General features: G+C 31.6%; 1 protein-coding gene across 6 annotated transcripts in view; it reads right to left on the bottom strand.

Moving 5' to 3' along the window:
- Nucleotides 1–9,846, bottom strand: part of dl (REL proto-oncogene, NF-kB subunit dorsal) — a 221,109-nt gene extending 211,263 nt beyond the window's left edge. For 3 of the 6 annotated variants that reach the window (XM_075295887.1, XM_075295890.1, XM_075295893.1), the window contains exon 1: nt 9,560–9,845. The gene's annotated coding sequence lies outside the window, so the exon portion shown is untranslated. Of the gene's footprint in view, nt 1–9,559 lie in introns of all 6 variants that reach the window. The other 3 variants (XM_075295891.1, XM_075295888.1, XM_075295889.1) reach the window with 3 other exon arrangements.
- Between the last annotated feature and the right edge of the window lie 4,855 nt (nt 9,847–14,701).

Raw genomic sequence — 14,701 nt, 5'->3', positions numbered from 1 at the left:
TATAGAAACCGTAGTTTTTATCCAATTTGCCTGAAATTGGAAATCTAGAGGTATTTTAGGACCATAAAGAGGCGTGCCGAAAATGGTGAGTATCGGTCCATATTTTGGTATAACCCCCATATAGACCGATCTCCCGATTTTACTTCTTGGGCTTATAGAAACCGCAGTTTTTATTCAATTTACCTGAAATTGGAAATCTAGAGGTATTGTAGGACCACAACTACGTGTGCCAAAAATTGTGAGTATCGGTCCATGTTTTGGTATGGTCCCCATATAAAACGACCTCCCGATTTGGGGTCTTGGGCTTATAGAAACCGTAGTTTTTATCCAATTTGTCTGAAATTGGAAATCTAGAGGTATTTTCGGGTCATAAAAACGGTGAGTATCGGTCCATATTTTAGTATAAGAACGATCACCCGATTTAACTCTTTGGGTTTCTAGAAACCGTAGTTTTTATCTGATTTGCCTGAAATTGTAAATATTCTGGTATTTTAGGCTCACAAAAACGTGTATCGGATTAAGTTTTTATTGGTCCATTTGGTAATGCCTCCATATAGACTGACTTCACTTCTTGAGGGTGTAGAAGGCACACTGATCATGAAAATTGCTTGAAACTCAATGTAAAATTTCCAGATTTTACTTCTACAGATTTAAGATTTCAAATCAAGACGTTATTTTATAATTTTCTTGCACACTTACAAGAGATTTCTCTAAAACTCAAACAAAAATGGTTTTTATAAAGCCAGAATCTGATATAGTCCTCATAGGTTAAATCTTTAAATTTATCTTCGGGAAGAGTCCTCAAGCCCTCCTGAAATTTCAAAGGAAACCCTAATATTTGGTTCATGGTGGTGGGTATTTAAGATTCGGTCCGGCCGAACTTAGTGATGTATATACTTGTTTTATTTTAATTTTACCTTTTGCCGGACGGGGATTCGAACAGCGGACCACACAGTTTGTAAGGATCAAAGAAGTAGCTGATCAATTGCCCAAGGAAAAATAAAATGTTAATTTTGTAATAACAAGCAACAACCACCAACTTAATTCAATATCGCTCCCTGTTAAATAGCGCTCCAAGCTACTAAACACATATATGTTTATAGGCTATTTCTAAATTAATATATGTTTGCATCCAAGCATATTATATTTACAAACATTTTATGTCCCAAACATAATATGTTTTAACATATTAACATTTATGTCCCAAACATGTTATGCTAGTTTATGAACATTATATGCTTGCACTCAAAAATATTGTGTTTAAAAATTTGTGTTCCAAACATATAATGTTTATAGCCAAACATATGATAAACAGTCTTTTTCATCCGTGTATATATATATGCCGAATTTTATTGAAATCGGTTCAGATTTTCCGTCACACATTTTCCTTGTAAGAACGCCACTGGTAAGTCGAAAACTTTTAAAAATGAATCCAATTTTCCTATACTTCAAATACATATCTATCGACCGATAAATCATAAATACACTTTTGATCCCTATAAATTGCTTCAGATGTAAATGTTTCCCATATTTTTATACCCACCACCATAGAATGGTGACGGGGGTATAATAAGTTTGTCATTCCGTTTGTAACACATCGAAATATCGATTTCCGATATAAAGTATATATATTCTTGATCAGGGAGAAATTCTAAGACGATGTCCGTCTGTCCGTCTGTCCGTCTGTCTGTCTGTCTGTTGTAAACACGCTACAGTCTTAAATAATGAAGCAATCGTGCTGAAAATTTTCGCAAACTCGTCTTTTGTCTGCAGGCAGGTCAAGTTCGAAGATGGGCTATATCGGTCCAGGTTTGGGCTTATAGAAATCGAAGTGATCCTGAAAGTGATGCCTGAAATTTGAAATCTAGAGGTATTTTATGACCATAAAGAGGTGTGCTAAAAATGGTGAGTATCGGTCCATGTTTTGGTATAGCCCCCATATAGACCGATCTCCCGATTTTATTTCTTGGGCTTATAGAAACCGCAGTTTTTATTCAATTTACCTAAAATTGGAAATCTAGAGGTATTGTAGGACCACAAATACGTGTGCCAAAAATTGTGAGTATCGGTCCAAGTTTTGGTATGGTCCCCATATAAAACGACCTCCCGATTTGGGGTCTTGGGCTTATAGAAACCGTAGTTTTTATCCAATTTGTCTGAAATTGGAAATCTAGAGGTATTTTAGGCCCATAAAGAGGTGTACCGAAAATGGTGAGTATCGGTCCATATTTTGGTATAGCCCCCATATAGACCGATTTCCCGATTTTACTTCTCTAAAACTTTTACTCCTCTAAAAAACAAACAAACAAAAATGGTTCTTATAAATCCAGAATCAGATATAGTCCTCATAGGAGAAATATTTAAATTTATCTTCGGGAAGTGTCCTCAAGTCCTCAAGCCCTCCTGAAATTTCAAAGGAAACCCTAATATTTGGTTCATGGTGGTGGGTATTTAAGATTCGGCCCGGCCGAACTTAGTGCTGTATATACTTGTTTACTAACATTTTGTTAGTAAAAAATATGGGAAACATTTTTTACTAAGATTTTGTAGAAGTATAACAAATTTTGTCCAGATCGAGTCAGATTTGTATGTATATGGGAACAAAAACACTTATATAAAGAACCCAACAAATGTGACCGCCCGACTTTAGACTTTCCTTACTTGTTTTTCATTGGGAATAGGGCGTAAAAGATATTTGCTGTGGGGTACTTTGATATTCCGAAATAAATTCCGATCCATTGAGGGTGAAAATAGGTTTCGAAAGTTAGGGTCAGTATTGACTTCCAACTTGTCGACCGGGGTTAAAACTCATTCATAAAAATGTTTTTTTAACCAATCTAATAATGAAAACTTTGTCATCCATCGCGATCCACTTGCTTCAGAGTATGACATAAAAGTCAATTTAGCTTATTATAGATTTATTTCAGGTGATAAAGTCATTCTTGGGTGAACCCATAGTTTTTTTTGGGACCAGTCTCAAAAACCGAGCAGATTCGTCTGCGTAATATACACGGACTAGGTTAGGTTAGGTATATATGACAACCCGATATTTCAGGCTCATTTAGACTATTCAGTCCATTGTGATACCACAGAAGTGAAATTCTCTCTTACCACTGAGTTTAACATAGAATCGGGCAGGAGATTCTATGTTAAACTCAATGACATGGGACCTTTTTTTATAGCCGAGTTCGAACGGCGATCCTCATTGTAATGAAACCAGTTAGAGAAGCTTTGAAACACCAGAAATGTAACCAGCATCACTGAGAGGGATTATCCCCTGCTGCTGAATTCATACGTTTTGGTGTAAAAATTATATGTTTGGAATAGAGGTGTGCACGTGACACGAAATTGTCGTGACTCACGAAAATTTTCGTGATTCGTGCGTGAGTCGTGAGTCACGCTCATGACAACAGCGTGAGTGTGCGTGAGCGTGATTAACAAACCAAAATGTCGTACGTGAGCGTGAGTCACGAAAATAATATCTTCGTGAGTGTGCGTGAGTAATGAATTACACTCACGACAATATTCCTGCTCACCACCATAAAACGCTTAAGAGTTAAAATCAATTACAATTCTAGTGACACCTGAGATGTTAAGAGTTTAATAACACTCTCGATTTAATAATGCTCATGTTTTCAGACACTTCGGTAGGGTAAATTAATCATAAAATTATTCGTGAGTCACGATATTTTTCGTGAGTCACGGTGTTTTTTGTGAGTCCCGACGTTTTCGTGCGTGAGTGTGCGTGAATACAAATTTTCTTTTCGTGAGTGTGCGTGAGTCCTACCAAAAAATATCGTGCGTGAGTGTGCGTGAGTATGATTTTTCTGTCGTGAGTGTGCGTGAGCGTGAGTAAACTATTACTTACGTGCACACCTCTAGTTTGGAACTCAAACTTTTAGCATATTAGTTTTAAGGGCAAGCATATAATGTTCATAAACAAGTATAACATGTTTAAAAACGTCACAGAGAGAAAGAGAGAGCGGGAGAGAATAGAGAAACAATATAGATAACGAAAAACATGTAAAAATATGTAAACTCCAAGTTTAATTACAATAACTAAAAGTTTAGGTTGCTGAGTAAACGTTAATGACTGCTTAAGAAAGGTTATGCTATGGGTAAAATGTTTGCCATTACATATTTTTTTTTGAAAAAAATCGGAAAATATATTTCAGCGGAATTATTAAGTATTTTTTGAGAATGTATGTTTGGGTGTATATGTTACATAGGCGATTATTTGTAGGGTGTATTTGATCTTCACTTGACAGTGGATAGATGACTTGATACATTGAAATGTTTGCAGACAAGCATTGCAACACCCAAATTAACGTTCTTGCTCCCTCACCTTTTATTATAAGTATTGTTTTAGTTACTAAACAAACAATAAACTAAAAACTGCTTCGAAACAAAACAAACAAATTTAGCTGTCCGGACTACTTGATTTAATTTTTGTTGGTCATATTCATTTTGATATGATAATAAGTTATGCACAATTTGAAATATTTGTACTTCCTTTGCTTATGAAATAGTATTTTATATATTTCTTAAGCTTTGCAGTATAACATATTTTACAATAGATTGCAAATGGGTAGTGTATGTACCATAATACAGTGAAACCACGGTCGCCTAAATTTTGTCCGCATGTGAGAGGTTAATTTGAACGTTCTTCGTTTGCAGTGCGCATACATTATACAGTGCACTCGCGATAACGCTTTTTCTTACGCTACACACAAAAAAATAAAATACGAATTTGTACATAAATTGGTACATTTGTAATAATTTATGGACTCTTTCATAAAATAGATGTATTTGCGTAATATATTTTTGCGTAAATATTTGTTATTATAAATTTTTATCTTTTTAATAATGTGCATGTACTCTTTCATACAATTCATGAAACTTTACATAATATATCCAAAATACTGGTTTTCTCTTAGCGTGAGAGAGACACAATATAGTGTTACTCTCATAGGTATACAATACAAGCATACCATACAAACAATACAAGTATACAATACGAGACAAAAAAGACAAACATAGCGTTTTTTAAGTTAACACGTGTCTTTACTGTGTTTGGTTTGTTCAGTCCAGTTTGATTCGCTGTCGTGATCGAGAGATTATTTATTACTGGAAAGGTTGATGAAATAAAGCAACTTTAACGCTTCAATTGCTCATGTTTATAACTAAATTAAAATGATATAAAATTATGTTTTCTTGTTTGGTGGGCTTTAACGGATTTTTGTAATTAATGGGCCTATTATGTATGCAATTAGGGCAAATGAAATGCAAAAGAAAAAGTTATATTTAATGTATGACGTTTTAATCTATTATGTAAAAGTACATATTTTTTCAGTATCGAAAAGTATGTATACTTCATTTATAATATAGGTTAGGTTAAAGTGGACGCCCGATTAAGATTCAGGCTCACTTAGACTATTCAGTCCATTGTGATACCACATTAACTAAAAGTACCTATTACATATGGGCACTTCTAGTTATCATATAAAAAATTTCATTAAAACTATGTATTTATCCGTACTCATTCAAAACCAATATGTTTTAAAATTATGAATCGTTTTCATACAATTTTCATAAAATAAATGTAAGTGAACAAACTCGAAACCTCTGTAACATGAACAATTTTTTTTGTCATAAGGTGTTGGGCAACGCTGAAATACATGAAATTTGACGTTAAAGGCGGATTCCCAATGTCAAATACAATTTCAAATACCCCTATGAATTTTAATTATTAATTAAAATTGCTTTATAATTCCATACCCTGTGATATTTTTCCGATTTCTTTTTTAAATTTTTTCATGAAATTAGATTTATAATTTAAGTTTTTAATATTACTTTGTTACTAGTAATATTAAATAAAGGACTATCACGCTAGAACGTGTACAAATACTGAATATAGCTTTTTTTGTTCTGAAATTCGAAGTTCGCTAACGTGCTTTTAATTAGTTCACGTTACCGCGATTTCACTATAGACTTTCCTTGGAGAACAAGAATTGCCGTATAAACATAGACCATGAAGTTACAGACGTCTCAAGTTTGTCTACAGTACGCAAACTTTACACTCACTTGTGCATACGATTCACTCTACAGTTCACTAGCGGTAACATGAACACGCCTTTTCTTACATTTGACGTTAAAAGCAGATTCACAATGCCAAGTACAATTTCAAATACATCTACGCAATTTTTTGTGATCTAGTTTGGCTTTCTATTAATTATTATTAATTTAAATTGCGTTATAATTCCGTACCCCATGAATTTATCCGATCTCTTTTTTTAATATTTTCATGAAATTAAATTATGTTTTTAATATTACTACACCCTCAAAAAAATCGCTTCTCTCACATATGTTCCAAACATATTTTGTAGGAAGCATATATATTATTGGATGCTGCCGAAACATTAATATGTTTGTTTTAATGTGATCATATCGTATGTTTGGAAGCATTTTGAGCCCAAAAATATTATATGCTTGGAAGAATTTTCCCCAAAGAAGATTGTGCTCATTCCCTCACATAATTTTCATTTCCACGAAATTTTTTAGTTCTTGGCACCTTTTTCTGTAATACAAATAATGTTGAAGAAATTATTCAATTTTATATATTTTTTTTTTTAATTTTACCTTTCTCGTGGACGGAGAATCGAACCGAGGACCATACAGTTTGTAAGCCATCACACTATCTACTACGTAGATAGTGTGATGGCTACGTAGCTGTTATGGCCATCAATAGACAATTATCGTTATATTTATGTAGCATAGTCTGCAGCGCCCACGAGCCGATGCAAACAAAATATTATTTAACAGAAACATTGTTTGCCACGTGGAGCAATGGTTAGCAAGTCCGCCTTTCATGCAAAGGGTCGTGGGTTCAATCCCTGCTCCGACCGAACACCAATTTTTTTTTTAATTTACACATTTATATTTATACTATATTAAATTTTTATAATGAAACTTCGAAATGTGGGTTATTAAAGATTTACAGTCAGAAACAGTGCTTGATATAAACGAAATGGACTGAGCTTTTGGATAAAATATAATTTTTTTATTGGAAAAATAAAAATTTTGTAATAAAAAACTGTTTTTGGTATAAAAGTTTGAAATTTTGGAAGGAATTCAAAAACTCTAACAAAAGACGAATGTGGAGTCGAGTATAAACATACATAAATAATTTAATAATAAGGTGTGTACAGTTTTTTAGTAGCATTTAACACCATTTTTTTGTACTTAATTTCATTTTTACTTTTAAGGCCAGTATTAAGTTGGCATTATTGCTCTAAAATAACCCTGTTTTGCCTTTTACTTTTCATTAATAATTCATTTTAAAGAAAATAAACTTTTCCAATTGTTGTAGCTGCAAAACTCAAACTTAATGCCAGCTTTTATATTTGAAGGTGTCCGTCAAGTCCTTTTGGACTACTTATTAATAAAGGGGAACTAAACTTTGTTTTTATACATTTTACTGTCTAATTTTTCACTGTTTCCTCCTTTTTTCATTTTACTGTCCTAACTCTAAAAAGAGTATAGTGTCCTTTCGTTATTTTTATGAAGATCCCTTTGTAATTTTTGTATACTTTCCACCGTTTCTTTTTAATTTCCTTTGTCTGAATATTTTGGCTTACTCCTCGTACGTTCCGATTTCTTTTAACGAACCAAGAAAAAAATTGTACCCGTAATGCCAAAATGATAAACAAAACCCATGTCCACACATACATAAAATGCTGCTCTCAAGGCGAAAACACATGCTGTTTTTTTTTTTAATGTCTATTCTCTTTACTCCGAATACTCATTCTAATATTCAAATTAAATAGTATTAGACTTAAGCATATCAAATTTTTGGCCTTATCATAAAACAGTTTTCCTAAACAACATACAAGCGGTTTCACAGAAGTTGCTCTCTTTTGATTCTCTCGCTGTGTTATGTTGATATCTTTCGTCAACCCTCCCGGTTTCCATCTCTATTTCTTTCTCTATACTCTCTCTCTCTCTCTCTGTCGCTCTCTGAATAAAATATCACAACATATATATGTTTACTCGAAATTTGTAAGTGTATATATGTTTACATTCACACATATTATTTTTATGAAACATTCATGCCCCAAACATAATATATTCTAACATACTAACATTTGTGTCCCAAACATTTAGAGTTAATTTTAGGAACATTACATGTTTGCACTTAACTATATTGTGTTTAAAAATTGTGCCCGAAACACATTTTGTTTATATCGGAACATATGAAAAACATATTTTTCTAACAGTGTAATAATAAAAATAAAAGACTATCACACTAGAACGTTTAATCCTCCCGAATATGGCTATGTTTTGTTCTGAAATTCGCTGACGTTCGCTAACGTGAACTCTCTTCACACAAAAAAAATAATACATTTATTTTATGAATGTTGAAAAAATATATGCTAATATTGAACTAAAACACACCAAATTTCTCTAATTACAAAATAACCGACTTTGGCCGATTATTGTTTTTCGGCCGAACAAACCGCTTCGGTCGAGCTTTACTATCTAGCTTTAAATCTAGGATCTATAAATTTGAAACCTGAATAGAATTTTCGTTCTGTGTTTGCAACACATCAACAAATTTATTCATGTACAAGTAAATGTCAGGTTAGAAATACAATTTATAGCAGATATTTCAAAGCAAGAAATATTTTTTTAATTTCAAAAAACCAAAGATGCAAAATTTGTTTGATATTATAAAGAAAGCAAAACTCAAGTTTAAAAGAGAATTATGTCTTCAATGCATCCTTAGTGAAATTCCCTGCTTCTTTTGCTGGGAATCAACCTTGGTCAAATCAAATATGGTGTGAAAACAAAATCTTTAGAACCGGACAAGCTGTTTTTAGTGCATATTCATCCTAACAAGTTTAATGTGTCAAAATTCTTTGGGTAATATAAAAATGGCGATGATCCGTTTTCCCCACCGCTTTTCATGTATAGATATGTCCATCACAAAAGTATTCGACATTGTTGCAAATGGAATGTCAAATTGAATACACAATCGTTTTATGTACGTCCAGCTTTTTATGGTTCATAGAATGCATGAAGAAATATAAACAAGCATAACAACTACAATAACAACAAATCCACTATATGTACAAATTTATAATTATGATAATAAATACAGAATACGAGTGCACATTTATAATAATAGCCGAGTGATGAAGAATGTCTGCTGTTGGTGTGGTTTGTGTATTATTGGAGATGATTTTATTGACGATGTTGTTACTGTTGTTGGACATGCTGCCGATATTAATTGAACAACCACATTGCGTTGAGTTTTTGTTGTTGTTTATATAGCCCTAAAAGTGAGTACGGTAGTGCGGATGCGTTCAATTTTGCTATTGCTGCTCGTTAACTATTCGACCTATTGGCTTAATCCAAAGGTGCAGTGAGGTAGCTATTCGAACAAGTATCTGTGGATTTTTGCACACTTTTCTATTGTATTTTTTATAATGTTTACGGTGATGCCCAGGGTGGGGGGCTAAATAATAAATATACACACAAAACTCGCTTTGACACATACATGCAAACACTTATGAATAGTTGATTGCCTGGTAGAAGTAATAGGCGATAGCCTACTAGATTAGCGATAATACTAATCGATTTCATTCGTATTGCTCGGCGATAAGCGAATATGGCACAAACACACGCAAGCACAGTCGCGCATACACTCGAAACAACGAAATAAACGGAATTGTAGTACGTGGTTTTGTTTGTAACCCAAGTGTTTATAGCGGGCCTATTTTGTTTTACCGAACTCTAGCTCGCTAACAACGTTTAGCTCACGGTTTGAAAATAACAACTGAATCCGACTACAAACTTGCCATGGCATATCGCTCGGCCATCCATTCGATTGATCACTATTGTGAGCATTTGAACAGTGATGAGAGAATTCATTTAAAGTATTTTTAGTACAAAAACTGTTAAAATGTTGTACACTTGTACACATAAGAGTAAACTGCAAGAGATATGGAAAGGAATGCTTTCGTGTGATTTAAAAGTTGTTGTATGCAAGGAAAATAGATTTTTGAAGATATTTGGTCACAAAAATGTAATTGAACGGCTTTTAAGAGAATTGCATTATAGAATACCGTGAATATGGCAAAGATTCTAGCCAAACGAAATATTAAACCAAGAACCCATTTGAAGAAAAGTACAGTCGAAGCTCGATTTTACGAATGATATGTTGTCAAGCCATTTCGTAATTTAGAAAAAAAATCGTTACATCGAAAGATAATTTTAAATGTTAACTTTTATTGAAAATCGTAGGTTTTTTATCATATGAAAAAATTGCCATGCATTTGTCAAAATTAAAGAAAGTTTCCTATACTCCAATAATTTTTGACGTGCGTTAGTCAAATGAACTACAAAACGAAGAAAAATTATACACAAATTAAGCATAAAGATTTACTAAATTCGCCTTTCTCACAAAAAGTTCACTATTTTTTAAAATTTGTAAATTTTACTACAAATGCGTCCATCATGAGCTTCGTATGTCACTAAAGACATTCTTGCAATTTTGAACTCCAATTTTTTTCTTCAACCTACACGCTCACAAAAAATCGCTTCTGTAACATATACTCCCAAACATATTTTGCTTCAAGCATATATATTTTTGGGTATTGCCCAAACATTTATATGTTTGATCTCTTCCAATATATAATATGTTTGAAAGCATATTGGTCTAAACAATATATGTTTGGGTAGTCTAAGTTCCAAACATTTTGTATTTTTGCATCCAAATTCAATAATGTTGTCTTCCAAAAAACAATATGTTATTATGTGAACATATAATATGTTTGGAAGCATTTTCACCCAAAAATATTATATGCTTAAAAAAATTCTCCCAAACAATATTGTGCTCAAAATTTTATTTATTTATTTATATATTTACAATCATAATGAATTATGAAAATAAACAAGTAATATAGGTGCTAACAACATAGGTTTTCGACCTGAATGCTCAAAATTTTGTTTCTGCCCAATTGTATATTCCCCCACATCTTTCTCACTTCCACGAGATTTTTTAGTTCTTAGCACCTTTTTCTGTAATACAAACATTGTAGAAGAAATTAATCAATTGTATGATTTTTTTTATTTTAATTTTACCTTTTGCCGGACGGGGATTCGAACAGCGGACCACACAGTTTGTAAGGATCAAAGAAGTAGCTGATCAATTGCCCAAGGAAAAATAAAATGTTAATTTTGTAATAACAAGCAACAACCACCAACTTAATTCAATATCGCTCCCTGTTAAATAGCGCTCCAAGCTACTAAACACATATATGTTTATAGGCTATTTCTAAATTAATATATGTTTGCATCCAAGCATATTATATTTACAAACATTTTATGTCCCAAACATAATATGTTCTAACATATTAACATATATGTCCCAAACATGTTATGCTAGTTTATGAACATTATATGCTTGCACTCAAAAATATTGTGTTTAAAAATTTGTGTTCCAAACATATAATGTTTATAGCCAAACATATGAAAAACAGTCTTTTTCATCCGTGTAGATCCGTTCTGGTGCGATTCGGATGCTCAATATAAAAGAGGTTCTTAAGAGTTTGTCCCAGACTGGTTCATGAGGAGCTGTCTAAGTTCTCCCAGGACTTGGCATTGGGAATGAGTTCAATGACAAACCCATGTTAAATTGAATGGTCCCTTCCTTACGTTTTGTCCAGGATTGGGACTGGTCCAATCACAACAGGGACTAGTCCTGTACCGGCCCTGGGGTATGTCTATTTCCCGTAGCTTACTTCCAAACATTTAATTTCGAAGGCCTTAAACAATTCTCACAATTGCTAAATATTTCTGATTTTTTGTTGTTTTCGTTAAATCGAAAGTAAGTTTTGTTCGACCGTTCGTTATTTAGAATACTCAATGATAAGAAATAGATCGTTCGTTAAATTGATTTTTCGCTAAAAGGGGTATTCATTAAACAGAGCTTCGACCTTGTACAGGATGTAACAGCAATTTAATAAAGATTACATTAAAACATATTTTTTTCTACTTTTCGGACTAATTTCATACTTCCACATGATTTATTTACTTTATTAGAATTTTATTTGATTTTCTTCGACATATTTTGTTATAATAAATAAATGTTTTTTCAAGCTCGAGGACTTTTGAATATTTTATTTATTTTCCCAATATTTCGCGATTGCCATATTGAATCGCTTCTTTCAGAGTTTAGAAATTACATTTCATCAATGCACAAACAACGCATAAAGGCAAGCATGTCTATTTATAGATCAGTATGTAATGCAAAATCCAAGTTTTGGGTGGAACCAAAACGGAAATAATGTAATTTCACATATATTCAAAAATTTTTTGTACAATTTCGAAAGGGTCAATTTAGAATCGGAGCAGTGCATTTTTGCCACGAAACATAAAGATGCGTCATATTTGCGGCATAAAGTCATTCGTTCTTCAGAAAGGATAGCGTTTGATATAAATGAAATCGACTGTGGCTTTTAAAGAAAAAAATATATGGCAAAAATAAAACTTTTGCAACAAAAAATTTTATTGGTGATAAAAGTTTAAACTTTTCGAAGACGGCACCCGTTTACTAAACATATTTTTTATGCTTGTACTATAAAAAAGAAAAAATCATTTTAACATTGTTTCAAGTATCTATATACGTGTTGGGATAGCAATTTAGTCGCCCCTTTGGCCCTTAATCCATTTTTGATGATTTTGATTTACGAAAGCTACTTTTTGTTTCTCGATCTATTCTTTCAGAATATGCGATGGATTTTCCCGCACATTATAAAGGGTGTATTTTAGCTACTATCTTTTAGCACTGTTTTAAATAGCTGACGCACGTTTCGTGTTTATTTTCACGGTCAAACATCTTCAATTTGGTCTATAACATTATTTAACCATGAATGAATGAATGAATTTAACAAACGAACTATGAATTTTATTATCCAAATGCGTGTTCTGCTAAGAAAGTTTGCACTTCTTCCACGCATTTTTGGATCAATATGTACGTACATTCAAGAAAAGTTTACTGGGATACTAAGATTTTGATATTCTCTTAAGGATTTTGGTATTGATTCTGGCTTCTTTAAAATAAAGACAATTTTTAGATATCAATCTGGCTTTAAATCTAGGATCAATAAAATTACGGATACTTCAAACTAAAAACCGTTTTCTTAGTTCCAAAACAACTTTAAATCAAAGTTGCTAAATCCTCAAAATAAGTCTTAGCCTATATTTGAAGCGTTTTTATTTTAAATCTAAAAATTCAACATTTAAGTTAATTTAAGGACGATTTCTTTAAACCACAAGTGTGTTTAGATTAAGGAAAATTTGCCTTAGTTCAAAGTCATATGGAATTAATGGATGGACGCAAATTTCCAAAATTTGTGTCCTAAATTTAATAAAAAAATTTTTGGGGCAAAGATATAAACTTTATTTTAATTAAAATTTCATTACTTTAAAGAAATTTGCCCTTACACTGAAAAAACAGTGAACCCATCACGAAGAAAAGTTTTGGTTAATTATAGATCATTTTAAATATTTTTAGAAATTTTCAACTATACAGTATTACAAACACTGGCATTACGTCGATATCACAAAAATAAGAAAAAATTTTTCGACACATTCAAGAAAATTTTTTAGACATAAACAATTTTATTCACTTGTTAAAGAAAATTTTGCAGATTGAAGAAAAAATTAGAGTTCAAAATTGCAGGAATGTCTTTAGTGACATACGAAGTTCATGGTGAACGCATTTGTAGTAAAATGTACTAATTTAAAGAAATAATTAACTATTTTGTGAGTAATACGAATTTAGTAAATCTTTATGCTTAATTTGTGTATAATTTTTCCCATTTGTTAGTTAATTTAACTAACGTACGCAAGAATGATTACAGTAAAGGAAACTTTCTGCAAACATAATAATTCCATGAACTAAAATAAAGTTAAATTGGCTTTAGTGAAATAGAGAGTTCACTTTGAGTGCAAAAGTGAACAGTTGTCTGAGGACGTTTGCTATATTAACCACTTCAAATTAACCTCTCATAACTGGACACCTCTCAAATGTGGACAAAAGTTAGGTGACCGTGGGTGTCCACACTGAAAAACCAGTGAACCCACCAGGAAGAAAACTTTTGGTTAATTTTAGAATATTTTGAATTTTGAATATTTTTAGAAAATTTTAACTAAACAGTATTACAAACGTTGGCATCAGTTTAAAGCCATACATTGACTAAACTACAAGTGTAGCTTAACCAACAGAGGAAAAGTATGCTTGTCAAATTTATTTGGGCAAAGCCCAATATATATATATATATATATATATATATATATATATATATATATATATATATATATATATATATATATATATATATATATATATATATATATATATATATATATATATATATATATATATATATATATATATATATATATATATATATATATATATATATATATATATATATATATATATATATATATATATATATATATATATATATATATATATATATATATATATATATATATATATATATATATATATATATATATATATATATATATATATATATATTAAATTTGTCGTTACAAGATCAGTACTCTTAATAGAAATAGATTTAAAGTAGTATGTATGTCTTTATTTGATTTTTTTAAAAGTTCA

Source organism: Haematobia irritans, chromosome 2 (assembly GCF_050003625.1).
Source record: "Haematobia irritans isolate KBUSLIRL chromosome 2, ASM5000362v1, whole genome shotgun sequence".
Taxonomy (NCBI): Eukaryota; Metazoa; Arthropoda; class Insecta; order Diptera; family Muscidae; genus Haematobia; species Haematobia irritans.
This window is presented reverse-complemented; position numbering and strand designations above follow the sequence as displayed.